This window comes from Sturnira hondurensis, unplaced genomic scaffold (genome assembly GCF_014824575.4).
Source record: "Sturnira hondurensis isolate 20B ecotype Veracruz unplaced genomic scaffold, ASM1482457v3 Scaffold0014302, whole genome shotgun sequence".
In the NCBI taxonomy this organism is placed as follows: Eukaryota; Metazoa; Chordata; class Mammalia; order Chiroptera; family Phyllostomidae; genus Sturnira; species Sturnira hondurensis.
The window spans coordinates 8,189,773-8,209,713 of NW_028086933.1; the positions used below are offsets into that span (position 1 = coordinate 8,189,773).

Here is a 19,941-nt window from a genome sequence, read left to right on the forward strand (position 1 = left end):
TCATGAGTCACCGTATTAGCATTTTACCCTTAGATCCTTCAGGAAAAGTTTTCAAATTTTCCATAAATTGGAGTTTATTACAAATTTTTTAATGAAAAAAGAAAGTCAGCCACAGCAAAGCATGTAGTGTTTGATTTATTTCATTTACACAAAGTTCAAAAGCAGACAAAAAATATATACTGTTTAAGGATGAGTAATTAGATGGCAAGTTTTACATAAAATCCAAGGAAATGGATGCATGAAAGTTAGGTTAGTGGTTACCAATGACGGCATATGTAAGGACTGTGACTGGGAAGGGAAACATGAGGGTTTTCTTGGGTGCGGGGGTTTGTTTGACCTGGGTCATAGCTCAAAAGATATTGATTTTACAACCACTTATTAAATCATACATCTGTTTTATACAGTTTCCTATAAATTTGTTGTATTTCACCACGTAAAACTTTTGAAAAGGAAATTAAAGAAACAAAAGAGAACGCTGTCACTTAAACCAATGAGGAGAGATGCATTTTAAATTTTAGATGCTTTTTTCAGATTTTAGAAATGTAATATGGTGCATGTACATATATTATTTTACTCCCTAAGTAAATTTGAAACTACTCCCTGGAACCAAACAAATCAAAATTTTCTGCAGCAAAGCATCTAAATAATTGCACCAAGTAGTATAAATAGAAACTACAAGTAGCCACAGATACATTCAGGTCATGTGAACCTGTCAAATAAGTTTGCCACCAATATAAAATTTTGTTTTATTTTGTTTTGGTTTTCAAAGCTTTCTGAAATTTGTAATTGCAGATAAGAAATTGTGAGTGTAACAACAACAAACAAAGCCCAGAGTGAGCAGGATAAAGGAAACAACTAATATCACAGCAGATTAAATTATATACACATGGAAAGAACAATTCAAAGGATCGATAAATCCAGGAGCTGGTTCTTTGAAAAGATAATCAAGATCAACAAATCTTTAACCAGACTCACCAAGAAAAAAAGAGAGAACCCAAATAAAATCAGAAATGAGAGTCAAAATTACGACTGATACCACAGAAATAAAAAGGATTGTAAGAAAGTACTATGAAAAACTATATGCCAAGAAATTTAAATACCTGGATGAAATGGGCAAATTTGTAGAAACATAGAATCTTCCAAAACTGAATCAAGAAGGAGCAGAAAGTCTGAACAGACCAATAACAGCTGGTGTAATTGAAACAGTAATCAAAAAACTCCCAGTACACAAAAGCTCTGGACCAGATGGTTTCACAGGGGAATTTTACAAAACATTTAAGGAGCAGCTAACCCCTATTCTTCTCAAACTATTTCAAAAAGTTCAAGAAGAGGGAAGACAGCCAAATTCTTTTTATGAGGCTAGCATCATCCTAATCCGAAAACCAGATAAAGATAAAACAAAGAAAGAAAACTATAGGCTAATATCACTGATGAACATAGACACTAAAATCCTCAACAAGATATTGGCAAACCAAATCAAGCAATGAATTAAAAAGATCATAGACCATGATCAAGTGGGATTCATCCCTGAGATGCAAGGATGGTACAATATTTGCAAACTAATAAACATAATACATCACATAAACAAAAGGAAAGACAAAAATTACATAATCATATCAATAGATGGTGAAAAAGCATTTGATAAAGTAGGGCACCCATTTTTGATAAAAAAAAACATTCAGGAAAGTGGGGGGAGAGGAGCATACCTCAGCATAATAAAGGCCACATATGAGAAACTTTCAACCAACATCACACTTAATAGGCAAAAACTAAAATCTTTCCCACTAATATCAGGAATAAGACAAGGTTATCGTCCACTTTTCACCACTTCTATTTAACATAGTGTTGGAAGTTCTAGTCACAGAAATGAGAGAAGAAAAAGAAATAAAAGGCATATGAACTGGAAAGGAGGAAGTAAAACTGCCATTGTTTGCAGATGACACTATAGCGTACACAGAAAACCCTACATCCCTGGCTGGTGTGACTCAGTGGATTAGACGCTGGACCATGAACTGAAAGATCACCGGTTTGATTCCAAGTCAGGGCACACACCTGCATTGTGGGCCAGGTCCCTGGTTGAGGGTGCACAAGAGGCAACCTATTGATAACTTATCTCTCACACTGATGTTTCTGTCTCTCTCTTTCTCCTTCACTTCCCCCCTCTCTAGAGATGAATAAATAAAATCGTAAAAAATAAAAGAAAACCTTATAGACTCCACCAAAAAACTACTCCATGTAACAAGTAAATATGCCAAAACAGTGGAATACAAAGTCACTATCAGGATCAAAGGTACTTTTGAACACTAACAATGAAGTGCCAGAAACAGAAATTAGGGGGAAAAACATTTACTATAGCAATAAAAAAAAAAAGTCCCTGGAATAAACCTCCTGAGGAGGTAAAAGACCTGTAATCAGGAAACTACACAACACTGAAGAAAGAAATTAAGGATGAAACAAATAAATGGAAGCACATAACATGTTCATGGATTGGAAGAATTAACATTATCCAAATGTCCATATGACCCAAAGCAATTTATTGATACAACTCAATCCCTGTTAAAATACCAATAACATATTTCACAGATATAAAACAAATATTTCAAAAATTTGTATAGAATCATAAATGACCCCAAATAGCTGCAGCAATTTTGAGAAAGAAGAACAAAGTAGGAAGGATCACAATACCTGATACCAAACTGTATTACAAGGCCATTGTAATCAAAATAATCTGGTACTGTTATAAGAACATCCACATAGATCAGTGGAACAGAAGAGAGAGCCCAGAAATAAACCCATGTCTCTACAGTCAATTAATCTTCAACAAAGGGGGCATAAAGTGGAGTAAAAATAGCCTTTTCAACAAATGGTATTAGGAGACCTGGACAGGTATGTTCAAAAAATGAAACTCGACAACCAACTTACACTATACACAAATATAAACTCAAGATGGTTATAAAACTTAAATAAAAGTTGTAACACCATAAAAGTCCTAGAAAAGAACATAGGCAGGAAAATTTCAAATATCCCACACAGCAATATCTTCACCAATAGGTCCCCTAGAGCAATGTATATAAAGGAAAGAATAAACCAATGAGAGTATCTCAAATTAAAAAGCTTCCGCATGGTAAAGAAAACATCATCACAATGAAAAGGGAACCAATTGTATGGGAAAATATGTTTTCCAATGACACCTTGGACAAGGGTTTGATCTCCTAAATATACACACAACACAACTCTACTCCAGGAAGACAAACAACACAATTAAAAAATGGAGAAAGGACCTGAACAGACACTTCTCCAAGGAGGACTTACAGAGGGCCCAGAGACATAAGAAAGGATACTCAACAATACTAGCAATCAGAGAGATGCAAATTAAAACCACAATGAGATATCAGCTCACACTAGTCAGAATGGGTATCATAACCAAATCAGCAAACAAGTGTTGGCAACACTGGGGAGAAAAGGGAACCCTAGTATACCACTGGTGGGAATGCAGACTGGTGCAGCCGCTGTGGAAAACAGTATGAAACTTCCTCAGAAAACTAAAAATGGAACTACCTTTTGACCTGGCAATTCCACTGCTGAGATTATACCCTGAGAATCCTGGAACAACAATTCAAAAGTACCTACGCACCCCAATGTTCATAGCAGCATTATTTACAATAGCCAAGTGCTGGAAACAACCTAAGTGACCATCGGTAACTGAGTGGATAAAAAACTGTGGTACATTTACACAATGGAATAGTGCACAGCAGAAAGAAAGGAGGAACTCCTACCCTTTGTGACAGCATGGATGGAACTACAGAGTATTATGCTAAATGAAATATAAGCCAGGCAGTGGAAGACAAATACCACATGATCTCAACTATAAGTGGAACTTAATCAACAAAACAAATAAATGAGGAAAATAGAACCAGAGACATAGACATAAAGAACAAACTGACAGTGACCAGAGGGGAAGAGGGAGGGTAATAGCAAGGGAAAGAAGGGGAAAGGTCAAGTCAAGGAACATGTATAAAGGACCCATGGGGGGAGTTTCGACAAAGATAGAGGTGTAGGTAGATACACTTTGCCTCCTCAGACAACCAAAAGAAGAACAATAACAGATTTAAAAACAAAAAATAATCAGAATTGCCGGAAAATCAAACTGTATGGAAGTCTGACAGCCAAGGAGTTAAAGAAGAAACATTCATCCAGATGGGTAGGAGGGACGGAGACATGCAGCTGGGGTGTAAAGGATGCACGGCAAGGCAGTGGCTGGAGGATCAGGGTGGGTGAGGCGGTGGCTGTCAAACAGACCAGGAGGCAGCTAGTGGAGTGGGTGGTCCCATATTTGCGTGCGAATAAACCGGGAGGAACAACTGGGGAGCAAGACAGACTGTGCAATCCAGGGTTCCAGTGTGGGGAAAATAAAGCCTCAAAATATCTGACTGAAAAAACCTGTGGGGTTGAGGGAGCAGGAGAAACTCCTACCCTCACAGGAGAGTTCTTTGGAGAGACCCACAGGCTCCTAGAATGTACACAAACCCACTCACCTGGGAATCAGCACCAGAAGGGCCCAATTTGCTTATAGGTAGCAGAGGAAGTGACTGAAAACTGGGCAAGAACTGAGCAAGTAGCCTTGTTCCTTCTTGGACCCCTCCCCCACACACAGCACCACAATGCACCAATGTAGGTTGCCCTGTGCTGGTGAATACCTAAGGCTCCACCCCTTACTACATAACAGGCATGCAGACACAAAAATATATGGTCCAAATGAAAGAACAGATCAAAGCTCCAGAAAAAATACAACTGAGTGTTAAAGAGATAGCCAGCCTATCAGATGCAGAATTCAAAACATAATGTAGGTTATGTAAAGTGAAACAAAGGAAAATGTACAGGGAACCAACAGTGAAGGGAAGGAAACCGAGACTCAAATCAACAGTTTGGAGCAGAAGGAATAAATAAACATTAAAGCAGAACAGAATAAAGAAACAACAATTCCAAAAAAAATGAGGAGAGGCTTAAGAACTTCCAGGACAGCTTTAACAATTCCAACATCCAAATCATAGGCATGGCAGGAGAGCAAGAAATGGAAAACATAATGAAGGAGAACTTCCACATCTGGTGAAGGAAATAGACTTCCAGAAAGTCCAGGAAGCTCAGAGAGTCCCAAAGAAGTTGAACCCAAGGAGGAACACACTGAGGCACATCATAATTACATTACCCAGATTAAAGATAAGGAGAGAATCTTAAAAGTAGCAAGAGAAAAGGAGAGAGTTACCTACAAAGGAGTTCTCATAAGACTATCAGCTGACTTGTCAAAAGAAACCTTGCAGGCAAGATGAGGCTGGAAAGATGTATCTGAAGTCTTGAAAGGCAAGGGCCTACATCCAAGATTGCTCTATCCAGCAAAGCTATCATTTAGAATAAAAAGGAAGATAGAGTGCTTGCCAGATAGGATCAAGTTAAAGGAGTTCATCATCACCAAGCCCTTATTATATGAAATGTTAAAGGGACTTATCTAAAAATGTGAACAGTAAAATGACAACAAACTCACAACTATCAAAAACTGAACATAAAAAATGAACTAAGCAAACAACTAGAACAGGAACAGATTCACAGAAATAGAGATCATATGGAGGGTTATTAGTGGGGAAGGGGTGAGAGAAGAATGGGAGAAAAGGTACAGGGAATAAAAAGCATAAATGGTACAAAATAGACATGGGGAGGTTAAGAATAGTATGGGAAATGGAGAAGGCAAATAATTTCTAGTATGACCCATGGACATGAACTAAGGTAGGGGAATGATGGTGGAAGTGGGGCTACAGGGCAGAGAGAAATAAAGGGGAGAGAAAAATGGAACAACTATAATAGCATAATCAACATAATATATTAAAAAATAAATAAAGGGCCCATGGACAAAGACAAAGAGGGGGCCAGGAGGACGATTGGAAATGGAAGGTAGGGGTGGGTTGGAGAGAGGAAAAAAAAACAGGGGGAAAAAGGGTACAACTGTAATTAAACAACAATAAAAATATTTAAATAAATTTTATTATTTCTTAAAAAAAGAAATTGTGAACATGTAATTAACTTCAAAAAATATGCCAAAAAGAAAAAGGAATCATCATATTTTATAATCATCATATTTAATTATTATAAATCATTAAATGATCAATTAAATGATCAATTAAATGATCGATTATAATGATCAATTAAATCATTATAATGATTATAATCATATTTAAAATGATTTTTAAATCATCATATTTTAGTTCAGTTGTGAAAATTATTTATATAGTAACAGTGATATAAATATTGAATATTATTTAACTTAAAACAATGGTATAACCATACTTGGAAGATTTTATAAGGAGTACAATGTAATAATTTTCATTTCCTGGAGTCTGGAACTTTGTATGTGTGTAAAGAGAGTTAAGTCCCTATCTTCCCTATATAAATATTGCCTAAAATTGAAAAATCAAGAGGTAGCAATACACGCACATTGTTTAGCAAAATGAAGGTAAATACCTAGGTTTTAGGGAACGGGGAGAGTGTTAGGAAAGAGGAATGGCTTGTAATTGTTCATAGAAAGAACTCAGGGATTTATTTGACTTTACATTGTGTAAAAGAAATAATATACATAATAAGACACAGAAACTATCTTCTTTTTTGAGCTTTTCTATTTTGAGTTTATTCTTCATCTATCTTTTGAAACACGACTGTAGTTAAATATTAAAACAAAAGCACTATCAAGAAAGTGAGCATATTATGATTCCAGCCCTTCACTCATTCACTACTGTATACAAAATGCCAGCAGTGATGTCATTCACTGACCCCATTAAGAGATGTAACACTGAACACCACTGCTAGGAGGATGTTCATCGTCCTCACATGTTTCTTCATTATAAATGCGCCATCTTCCTCGGCTTGGATCAAAGTCCACCAGCTCTCCCTGGTCCATTTCATCAGTCTCTTCTATTTCCTTTCAGCTAGGGTTTTTTTCCAGCAAGAGAGTTTATCAGTAGAGAGAAAGCCATTCTCAGGAAAGTTCACCTTAAATTCAATGATTAGGTGACCCTTTTCATATGGTCTGCAATAAACTGTCATGCCTTCACTTAACACTGTTGATTCTTATCAGGGTGGTACCTCAAGGCCAGCTTCCTATAAGCCTTTTCCAACTCTTCCTGGGTGGCATTGGGTTTGACCCCCAAAAGATAATAGTAAGTGGTTTCTTTCATCATTTTTGACAGCCAGGTGAGCAGTTGGAGGCAGGTGTGGAGGAGCCAGAAACAGCGTATTACTGCCCCCAGCTCTGAAAGCCACTGCTCCTCTGCTTCCCACAGAGTGTTCTGGAACGTTCCTTAGACACTATTTTCAAAGCTTATAACTTGGGCATTCTAGCTGGGTGTCGGCCATGTATCCATGAATAAAATGATGCATAATGCCAGATGTACGACAATGGTCCATGGAGATTTAGCCAAGAGGAGTTCAGAAGAGGAATACAGTGCCTCTAAAAGAGCAGGCACAAAAGTGTTCCTGGAGCGAGTGGGCTTGAGTTGAGCCTTAAAGATGGGTAAAGCAGTGTTTTGCTCATGCTACACCAAGCCCCTGCTTATAAAAGGCCCTCTGCTCTCATCTGGGATTTGGATATCTGAAATGAAGCTTTGGGTAAGTGCTGTTGTCAATGGGATTTTTTCTTGGCAAATGAATGCCATTAAATACCAGCCAATGGGAAGTCAAAGAACCACAGCAAGGGTATATCCTTCTAACTTAATAATGCCAGAAATAGGTCGTTTCCACTTCATTCTCCTGGAATAGTTGTTCTCAGCTGGGGGCTATTTTGCTGCCCAGGGTATATTTGGTGACACCTGAAGAGGTTTTTGACTAGAGAAGGGCTACTGGCATCAAATGGGCAGAGACCAAGTGCAGGACAACCCTGCACAACAGAGAAGTATCCCATGCCAAATGTCAGTAGTGCTGAGGTTGAGAAACCCTAAGCTAGATCATCCGATCCTGTTCCCTGTGCATGGTGACCAAATGGAAGAGGGGGAATTGGAAGCCACATACATTATATCCTGAAGGATTACAGGAACATCTCCCAAGTACACTCGTCTCCACAGGTGGGTTGCTGGTGTTCTAAAGTCTAATAGTCAAAGCATTCCTTGCAGTTAAAACATTGCATCTCCAGAAGTTCTCAACTAAAAGGAAGGGGTGGCCCATTAAAGCAGTGACATCAAATAAGTTTCATCTTGATGCCGAATCTGATCAGTTGGAAGTGGTTGCCAAGAATACTGTGTTAGAAAGGATTCTGGGGGCTCATCTGGGTAGAGAAGAAAGATGGTTGACTCATGGTGTATGAACAGATAGAGGAGGATAAGTAGGGACATGTACAACGTGTTTGCCTTTTTTAAAAACTGAGGTATAACTGACATATAACATTGTATTAATTTCAGGTGTACAACATAATGATTTGATATTCCTATATATTATGAATTGATCACCATAATAAGTCTAGTTAACATTTGTTGCCATACATAGTTACAAACATTTTTTTCTTGTGAGGAGGACTTTTAAGATCTACTCTCTTAGCAACTTTCAAATAAGCAATACGGTATTATGGACTATAGTCTATCAACTGTATTTGCCTTTCAGATCTGTTGGGTTCAATGATCAGGTTTACTTTTCAGCTTAGTAGGGAGTCACTTAAGAATATAATATGTTTCAATAGTAGGATCAAAGGTGTGTGTGGTGGACAGACAAATGGCCCCATGAACATGTCCATGTCCTGATCTCTAGGACCTGTCAGTATGTTATGGTACCCGGCAAGGGGGAGTCCAGGTTGCCAATCAGCTGACTGCAAAATAGAAAAATTACTCTGAATCATTCAGGCAGGCTCAAGGTAAGCACGGGGGTAATAATTGAAAGTAGAAGTAAGAAAGAGTCAGAGTAAAATGTGATGACAAAAGCAAAATCAGAGTTACACAATCTAAGACTCAAAGCACTATTGCTGGCTTAGAAAATGGAGAAGAGCCACAAGCCCTAAGGGAAGCCTCTAGACTGGTAGGTCTCCCCAGGGCCTCTAGAGAGCAGTAGGAAAGTGTGGAGTCGTAGAAGACAGGAGTAATAGATCCATAAAGGGAAAACAAAGGGGTCCTGAGAGAAGAGACCACGACAAACTTGACCTATTTCATTGCGTTCCTAAACACAAACCCTAGACTTGGGTCTCCAGAGAAAGATAGGACAGGGCAGGTTTTCCTTCTGGAATTTGGCAGCAACATAGGTAGAGACTTGCTGAGTAGCCCAAGGGAATCAGTCACTTCATTGTTCCCAGCAGGTAACCTCATTTTCCTACCATGAGCCTGGCCAGCATCTTACCTGAATTAACATGAGGGACAGCCTTCCTGACTAGAGCACGGGCTGCAAATCTGGGACATTTTTGAGGTTTGACTCCAAGCTCTTCCTGCAATACTTGAATAATCGCCATCCCCACTCAAACCAACTCGAGTTTGATTTGTATAAAAACTCTTAGCCAGAGTCCTTTATTACTCTCAGTTATATGATTGATTACCTCAAACTGTACTAGGAATAGGCTAAGGCATCAAAAACAGAAAAATCTGCTTACACAGCCTTTGGATCTGAAAACCAAATGGAAACATTAATATCTTAAAGCTGAAAGCAGTTACTGGATAAACTCTTAAGGAACCTTAAACAACCTATTGAACCAAAACAACATCCTGTCCCACAAACGCTTTCAATTCATGTTGTGAAATAAAACAGACATCATGTTTCTACCCTTTGGAACATAAAACATAGTATTGAGCTTCCAGTGCTATGAAATAGATATACAACTTCAGAAAATAAAATGAGTACGTCTCCTTCTGTTGAAAAATAATTATAGTTTCATGTTTATTTTTTTCAGGTTGAACCTATTACCAGATAATTATTTCAAAATGAATCTCTTTCCCAATCTGCTGGAAAAGAATGCTTGGTATGTTTTGACTGTTCAGTGTGCCATCATGCATTTTATGAGCTCTTTGCTTAATCTGATGTTAACGTATTCTTTTCAGGCAAAAGAAAAAGACCATGCCAAGTGACACCTGAGTTGTTCAACAAATCTTCGCTTGGTTTAATATGCCAAAGAAAGGAAGACCAGCCTGTAATCTTTTTTTTAAAAATCGCATTTTCCCATAAAGTCTTCCTTGACTGGCCAGCTTCAACAGCACCAGGCTGTTCTCCATCACAACCCTTAATGCACACATTCAGTGTCTGAATGACCAATAATCTATTCGCTGTCTGTTAGAGGGTAAGGACCACATTGTGTGTATTCTATGCCCCATTCCTAGTGCTTAATACTGTGCTTGGTACATAGTAAATTTATTTAAATATATTTTCAGTTAAGAAATGAATAAGCAAGAAACTGCTTCCTTCCCTAAGGACTGAGCAGTTTAATCCAAGACATCTAAGTGCTTTAAATAACTCTTCCTAGACAATACAAGTGACATAGAAATTTCCTAAATATACTATTTGTTAAGGAAACATTTCCTTATTTGTTCAAACACACTACAAAAACACTCTTACCTTGAAACTTCTACAGCATGTTTACATTTATTCAACATGTATGTAATATTTTATTTTTTTAACATCTGTCAAGCTTACATCTTATTGAATCATACTATTTATGTTTTTACCTTGTATGCTCTTAGCCTCCCTCTCTGCCTCTGGTATTGGATGCTGCAGATACAGCACCTTAGCTGTTCTAGCTTCAGGTTAGCATTTAAATGCTGGCATAAACCCATCTCAGCCCCTAGATTGATTTTAACACAGAATATGGAAATGGGCCTCTTGTGAAGAAATGCTCAGACATTAGATATGAGACAGCAAAGAAATGGTCAAGCTTGATTTGAAAGTATGTCTCAAAAAGTAAGTAAACTTCTAAGGAGATGATTTATTGGTTTACAACCCTGAGATCAAGAAACAGGGCTTCCAGGGAAAACTATCAGCATGTGTGACATGGTTAGAGGAGGGAACAAGGTAGGTTTAGGGAAGATTATGTATCTGTTCAAAGCTGCTGCTCATCTTGTATCACATTTCAAATCTTTCCCTCATCCCTTCCTCCAGTCTTCAGAAACGTGGATTTGGGTAACTCTGTTGGCCTTGCCTCTCATTGCAACAAACAAACAAACAAACAGAAACAACAAAAAAGTCTTGTCATTAGTTACTGGAAGACAGTCTGTTGTGTGGATTATATATATATATATATATTTTTTAATTACTGTCCAAGAGAGACTAAAAGCATTACTGTACAAGCATTCAGAGTTTGCCCCTCTGTGACTATGTGCTTGACTACAAGCCTTCAGTGAAGCTAACTGGGACCATGAGTAAAAGATCTGAAAATTGGAAGATAAGAGACAGGCTAAAGATATATGTTGTTTTTAATCTTAGAAAAAGAAAAAAACTTACCCTGTTCTGGGAGAACAAGGGTGCGTGCAGGGTTGAGGAAGAAGATTGGTGAGCTGCCAATCTTTGGAAAGAGCTTTAGAGTGTGTAGGGAATGAAACAAGAGATGTTGAAATAATTTTAAAGACTCCTGCTAGATATTCTTTTGACATTCTTCGAAAGCCCCTGGTAAATATTTGAATTACCTTGTGATGAGTTTCGGTTGTCAAACTTGTGTTTATTTGAATGTGAGGCATCGTACAGCCTGGACCTCACGGGGTCCCATGTTTAAATGGGCTTTCTCCCTTGCTCTCTTCCTTTAGCCCTACATGTAGGGAAACCAGTCTAGTAGAACTCACCTAATCGGAGTTGTCTTAGCTAATTTTCATGATCCCAGAGAACTCTTAGGAAAAACAAATAAATGAAAGAGAATTATTGCATACTAGAAATTCTATTAGAACTCACATACACATGACTGTTGCAGGATATGTACATCCCAACATTTAATAATGTCTACATCTACAACTCTAATCTATAAATATGAACACCCAGTTAAAGTTCAGAATGATACTTGGGGTGGGAACACACAATGCAAATTACAAATGATGTACACAGAATTGTGCACTTAAAACCTATATAATTTTATCAACTACTGTCACCCAATAAATTTAATTAAAAATTTTTTAATTAAAAAAATATCACCTCTTGTACATACTAAAGGGAAAAAATAACCAAAATAAATCCTTTCTAGCCCTGTCTAGGTGGCTCATTGGTTGGAGCATCATCCCATACACAAAAAGGGATAATGGGTTCTATTTCCGGTCTGGGCACCTATTAGGTTGTAGGTTCCAACCCTGGTCTGGGCATGTACAGGAGGCAACCAATGGATGTTTCTCTCTCACACTGATATATTTCTGTTTCTCTCTAACTTCTGGTCTCTCTAAAATCAATAAAAATATATTCTTGGGTGTGGGTTAAAATAAATAAAAAGTAAAAATAAAAGACATCCCTTTTAGCTCTGGGCATTGCGGGAAAGGGCAGTTTGGCCACCTTTAAGATATATAGCATGCAATTCAAAAAGGCATCAGTAATGAGTCACTTGTGGCCCCAGGTATATAAAAGGAAACCTCACCTTGCCATACCAATCATTTTTGCTGTTTTTTTTCCTTAATAGGCAGGATAATGAGCACCACCTGAAAGTCCATTGGCATCTCTCTATACACTGAGGAAGCTCTAAAGCACCAAAGAGCAAAGCAACTAGACCTTTCTCTCACTGAAAACTTTTTCCCCAAATGACCCATTTCTACCAGTTTTGTTTATACTTCCTAAACTAAGACAGGGAGCGGGCAGACTCTCATAGCCACATAGCATTTATAGGCAACTCTATGGGCAGGCTTTTTTTCCCCCTTATTTTTCTTCTTCTCCTTCTTCTTCTTTTTTTTTTTTTTTTGGCCTCTTTTCATTCCTTTTGAGAAGAGAGCCCTAAATTTCAACTTTTCTTGATGGTTTGCATCTCAGCCCACACAACTGGCAGAGCCCTGAGTCCCAAGACCTCCCAAAAACATAAAGATGCCTGGGAATCTGAAACAGGTACCACTGGTTATTTTAACAGTAGAAGCTTTCTGTTTTCATTTGCTACTGTTTCTTAAACAATTCTTTAGACACAGCCTTCAGGTCCTTCACTACATCTTTTTTCCCACTGGCATTCTTACCCTGATTCCCTCCTCCCCTTCTCAGGCTTTGGCTCCCACCATCTCTGCTAGAATTGATATCAACACCACGGTTGTGTTTATGTCTCTCCCCAGTGCCAGGCCCACTGATGTGGTGAGTGGGCTCTGGGAAGTGGAGCCAAGGAGGCTGAGTCATCAGTCATCATCTTCTGTCTCCCTGGGCCTGACCAAAATGACAGAGGCTCTTCTCACTAAAGTGTCCATCACTGGGAGACCACAGCAGAAAGGAGGTAGGAGACTTGTCCTCTTTGACTCTAATCACTTTAAGAAAGGACGCATTTTTGGCAGAGTGGTAGGGAGATGGTAATATAGAAATCGCAATGCAACTTCCATTTTCTTTTGTTCTTCAGGCCACAGCTTAAATGTAAACCTTTCAAAATGGAAAAACCACTTTGGAAAGCTACTCAGTGGAAAGCCACTAATGCTGAACATATACATATTCTGTGACCCAGCATTTCCACTTCTGAATATGTATGTATATGCATACATACATATATATAATGTGTTTATATTACATATTCATATTCTATACCATATATCTAACATATGCATAGAAATAGTATATAAATCTATTCATACATTCACCAAAATACAGGTACAGGAATGATCATAGTAACACTACTTATAATAGTTAAAAGCAGAAACTACCTAAGTATCTACAAGCAGAATGAGATCAATAAATTGCTGTATATTCACATGGTCAAATACCACACAGCAATGGTATTGAAAGAACTATAACTATCCATGACAATACTGCTGAATACCACAAACATAATACTGAGCAAAAAAAAAAAGCAGAGAAAAAGAGAAGTATATACTATGTGGTTTCATTTATATAAAGATAAAAAGTAGACTAAATTAATCTGTGCTGTTAGAAGTAGAGTAGAGATTACCACTGGGGTTACGACTGGAAGGGAGAATGAGGGAGGTCCCCTGTCGTACTGGTACTGTAGATTTCTGAACAGTACATTTTAAAATGGTTAAAATGATGACTTTTAATATACTTCACCACAATAAAAAAAGTCATCTTCTCATATATTTTCCTGATCACCTCACAGAAAGAACCACACTTTCAGTCATTCCTATCGTAAAGGCAGGTTTATTTCTACCACAGCACTTTCATTAGTTGCTACTTTCTCATTATTTAACTGTCCTCATTAACTTTATTGTTGATGTTCACTAGAATGTAAGCGCCATGAGGATAGGTATCCCATCTCTGTTATTCAACTCAATTCATTTACCAGCTCCTAGATACAAAACAAAATAAACGTTTGCTGGATCAGCAAATTTCCTGGGTGACCTGAAGCAACTTATGAAAAACTTCTGTAAATATTTTATTTTTTCATTCATTCTACAATATTGAGCATTTACATACATATTGTAGAGGATTCAAAAGTGAAACAAGGCAGCACGTTCTTATAGAAACAAAGCTAGCTCTTGCAAGCAGCAATGCATTCCCAGTCTTTAGCTCTTGGGTAGAGGCTAGATCAGAACAGCACACAGATTTAAATTCAATGTGACAGATCAGATTGTTTAATGTTATCCGCTTCCAGAACTTGTTGAAAGAGATTCTAAAGACTATTCTAGACTAGGCAGAAAAAAAAAGAAATGTCATTAAGAAATTAGTGATCTCTAATGATACTTTATAGAGAGAATCATTTAAAAAATCTAACAAAAACTACTAGAATTGATAAATGAGTTCAATAAAGTAGCAGGAAACAAAACAAATATTCAGAAATTGGTTAAATTTTTATGTACCAATAATAAATATCAGAAATGAAAACTAAGAAAACAATCCTATTTACAGTTACATCAAAAAATAAAAATAAGACACCTAGGAATAAATTTACCCAAGGTGGTAAAATTATAGGGCACTGAAAAAGATATAGATAAATGGAAGCATATACCATGTTCATGAATAGGAAGAATTAACGTAAATAAAATGTCCATATTATCCAAAGCAATCTATAGATTCAACATAATTCCCATCAAAATACCAATGGAATTTTTCATAGAACTACAACAAATAATCCAAAAATTATTGAAACCATAAAAGATCCCAAATAGCCACAGCAATCTAAAAAAGAACAAAATCAGAGGTACCATGCTACCTGATATCAAATTACACTGCAAGGCTATAGTACTTAAAGCAGTATGTACTGGAATAAAAAACAGACTTATAGATCAATGGAGCAGAACAAAGAACCCAGAAATAAACCCATGCCTTAATGGTCAATTAATGTATGACAAAGGAGGCAAGAATACACAATGGGGTAAAGATAGTTTATTTAATAAATGGTATTGGGAAAACTGGACAGGTATATCAAAAGATGAAACTAGACCACTTTCTTACACCATGTATAGGAAGAAACTCAAAATGTATTAAAGTCTGCCCTAGCTGGTGTAGCTCAGTGGATTAAGTACAGGCCTGTGAAGCAAAGGGTCGCCGGTTTGATTCCTAGTCAGGGCACATGCCTGGGTTGCAGGCCGGTTCCCAACAGAGGACACGTGAGAAGCAACCACACATTGATGTTTCTCTCCCACTCTTTCTCCTTCACTTCCCCTCTCTCTAAAAATAAATAAATAAAATATTTTTAAAAAAATGTATTAAAGTCTTAAGTAATACTCAATACTATATAAATTCTAAAAGAAAATATAGACAGTAAAATCTCTGACATTTCTATTAGCAATAGTTTTTCTGACATATCTTCTTAGGCAAGAAAAACAAAAGAAAAATAAACAAATAGGACACATCAAACTAAAAATTTTTTGCACAGCAAAGGAAACCATCAACAAAACAAAAAGAAAACCTACTGAATATGATAACATATTTGTCAATGATACATCCAATAAGAAATTAATATCCAAAATTTATAAAAAACTCACACAACTAAACATCAAAAAAAACCCAAATAGTCCAATTAAAAATGGACAGAAAACCTAAAGAGATACTTCTCCAAAGAGGACATACAAATGGCCAATAGACATATGAAAAAATGTTTAACATCACTAATTATCAGACAAATGCAAATTAAAACCACTATGAGATATTACTTCACACCTGTCAGAACGACTATCATCAACATATCAACAAAGTGTTGGTGAGGATGTGGAGAAAGGGAACGTTCTCACACTGTTGGTGGGAGTGCAGATTGTAGTAGTCACTATTTCCACAGTACCATGGCAGTCAGTACCATGACCTCAAGGAGTCTTTCACTTTGACTTGCTAGATGTGGCTAAGGATTGAAATAATAACCTGAGAAGAACTTAGGTTTGTTCCTACAGATACTGGCCAAAGGACACAGAGACTCTGGGGTAAATTTTCAGCTTGGAGACACCTGTGCCAGACTAAGATGCTGTCTCCATGCTTCCTGGCTGGTGACAACCCTCAACCCTGAGCAGTGCCATCATTCTTCCCAAAAAAGGAGAGAAGCTATCCTTGCCTCTAATGCTTCTTGCAAGAACAACTACCATTGTTACCAGCTATTCATCAACTTCCAGGACCTGGATTGGCACAACTGGATCATTGCCCCCAAGGGGTTCCTGGCAAATTACCGCCATGGAGGTTGTCCTTTCTCATTGACAATCTCCCTCAACAGCTCCAGTTATGCTTTCATGCAAGCACTGATACATGCTGTTGACCCAGCAATTCCTCGGGCTGTCTGTATTCCCACCAAGCTGTCCCCCATCTCCATTGCTTTATCAGGGCAATGATGACAATGTTGTGCTATGGCATTATGAAGTCATGGTGGTTGATAAATGTGGGATGGGTAGGCAGGCACTCAGAAATGGGAATTAAAGGAGTATTGTTAGGGTAAAGCTTTTCATTTTAAAAATGGCTTTTTTAATTTTTAATTTTTTAGATTAATTAAATGAAATAAATTAAAATGTTTAATTTAAAAAAATTTTTAAAAGCCACTACTTTTATTAGAAACAAATAATACTTCTCAAGATGTTAGCAACAGATCATAGTACAGATGTAAGTTTCATACATGCACTTCTCCTTTGAATTATATTCCAGTAGGAGGTGCAATACCGCCTTGGCTAAGTAAAGCAGAAATTTTTGATGGACTGTGTAAGTTGGTCTCCTTGTACACAAACCATGCATTTCCTCTCCAGAACATCATATTCAGAAAGCAGAAGATCACAGATACATGTAGAGATCCAATACTAGTCATAGGGCCAAAAGAACACATCATTCTTCGAAGATTACAGGGTGCATGTTCCCGGATAATATTGTCACAGATGGGTATTTTAATAAAGATCTGTAAGATCTTTAGCCTAGGTTGGAGTGCTTACCAGCCACAAAAAGTGGCAACAAGGATAACAACAGTGTCAGCCATGTAAGTTTTTGACTATCCCAATACAGGTTTGTGTAATGGACACAGAGCAGAAAAGCAGCAATGCAGTATAGGAAGAAAAGACTGCAAACATAAAATAGAATTGGGTAGATGAATTTCTGATATCCCTCTGGGATATCTCCAAACATACCAACACCCAAACCACAGGTGTGCCAGAAAGAGAAGAGGAAGAGTGAGAAATTGAAAATTTATTTGAAAACATAATGAAAGCAAACTTCCCTAATTTGGTGAAGGAAAGAGACATACAAGTCCAGGAAGCACAGAGAGTTTCAAACAAGTTGGACCCAAAGAAAACCACACAAAGACACATGATAACTAAAATGCCAAAGGTTAAAGATAAACAGAGAATCTTTTTTTAAAATTTTTATCTTTATTTTTTAAATTTAATTATTGTTCAAGTACAGTTTTCTGTCTTTATATTCCCTGCCTTTCCCACCCCCATCCCCAGTACTCCCCACCTCCCTCCCATTTCCACCCCTCAACCTAGTTATTGTCCATGTGTCCTTTATACTTGTTTCTGTGAATCCTTCCTCTTTTCCCCTGTGATTCTCTCCCCTCTCCCCTCTGGTCCCTGTCAGCCTGTTCCATATTTGAGTGTCTTTGGTCATATTTTGCTTGCTTGTTTGTTTTGTTATTTAGGTTCCTGTTAAAGGTGAGATCATATGGTATTTGTCTTTCACTGCCTGGCTTATTTCACTCAGCATGATGCTTTACAGTTCCATCCATGATTTTGCAAAGGGTAGGAGCTCCTTCTTTTTTTCTGCTGCATAGAATTCCATTGTGTAAATGTACCATAATTTTTTGATCCAGTAATTTACTGATGGGCATCTAGGTTGCTTCCAACTCTTGGCTATTGTAAATTGTGCTGCAATGAACATTGGTGTGCATAGATTCTTTTGGATTGATGTTTCAGGGTTCTTAGGATATACTCCTAACAATGAAATTGCTGGGTCAAAAGGCATGTTCATTTTTAGTTTTCTTAAAAAATTCCATACTGTTTTCCATAATGGTTGTACCTGTCTGCATCCCAACAACAGTGGACTAGAGTCCCCTTTTCCCCACAACCTCTCCAACATTTTTTTAATTTAATTCTTATTCAAGTACAGTTTTCTGTTTTATATATAAAGAGACAATCTTAAAAGCAGCAAGAGGAAAGCAGATAAGTACCTACAAAAGAGTTTCCATAAGACTGTCAGCTCTTCTCTCAAAAGAGACTCTGCAGGAAAGAAGGGACTGGCAAGAATTATTCAAAGTGATGAAAAGCAAGGACCTACAGTCTAGATTACTCTATCTAGCAAAGCTATCATTTAGAATTGAGGAGCAGATAAAGTGCTTCCCAGACAAGGTAAAACTAAAAAAGTTCATCATCACCAAGCCATTATTATATGGAGTGCTAAAAGGAACTATATAAGAAAATGAAGATCTAAATTATGAACATTAAAATGGCAACAAATTCACAGGTATCAACAAGTGAATCTTAAAAATGAACTTAGAAAACAAGCAAAACAGGAACAGAATCATAGATATGGAGATCATTTGGAGGATTATCAGCTGGGAGGAGGATGGTGGAGAATTGGGGAAAATGTGCGGGGATTAAGAAGTACAAATTGGTAGGTACAAAATAGACAGGGGAGGGGTGTTAAGAACAGTATAGGAAATGGAGTAGCCAAAGAATCATATCTATGACCCATGGACATGGACTAAGGAAGGGGATTGCTAGAGGGAATGAGGGTACCAGGCAGATAGGAGCAAAGAGGAAAAAATTGGGATAACCATAATAACATAATCAATAAAATATATTTTTTAAAAACTCTGCATGAGACATGATGCATGAGTGAATGCACTGTCATGATGTAGCTGCCAATTGGCAGTTGCTCATAGCTGTGGCCTTCTGAAACATCTGAATATTTTCCACATGAAGGAATGCGCACACTTAACACAAAATTTGATGCAGATTTGTTGCTCTACTCATGCAGTCATTTTGAATGTGATGGCCACACAATACGTGTGCTCACTCAATGCATCTACTACCCCCACTGACTAGTACAGTGAAGTCACCATTGTTCACACACGTGCCTTCCAGTCCAGTCTCCTTGGCTGCCAGGTTACATCGATGTTGTGCAAACTGTTCTTGCTATGTTAACAATGGCTGTACTTTTTCTGGACAGACTTTGTATATCCAATGTAATATTACTCAGCCATAAAAAAAGAATAAAAACTTACCTTTTAAGAAAGCATGGATGGTCCTAGAGAGCATTATGTTAAGTGATATAAGTTCAGTTAGAGAAAGACAAATAACACATTATTTCACTTATATATGGAATCTAAAGAACAAAATAAATGAGCAAACAAAATGGAAACAGACTCATAGATACTGAGAACAGACTGATGGTTGTTGGAGGGGGAGAGGGTTGGGGAACTGGGTGAAAAAA

The 19,941-nt window shown here is 37.5% G+C and overlaps 2 pseudogenes; one reads left to right on the forward strand and one right to left on the reverse strand.

Moving 5' to 3' along the window:
- The first annotated feature begins 7,440 nt into the window (after nt 1-7,440).
- LOC118998475 (growth/differentiation factor 3-like) lies at nt 7,441-16,947 on the forward strand (annotated as a pseudogene).
- A 211-nt stretch (nt 16,948-17,158) lies between these two features.
- Nucleotides 17,159-17,491, reverse strand: LOC118998464 (synaptophysin-like protein 1; annotated as a pseudogene).
- Between the last annotated feature and the right edge of the window lie 2,450 nt (nt 17,492-19,941).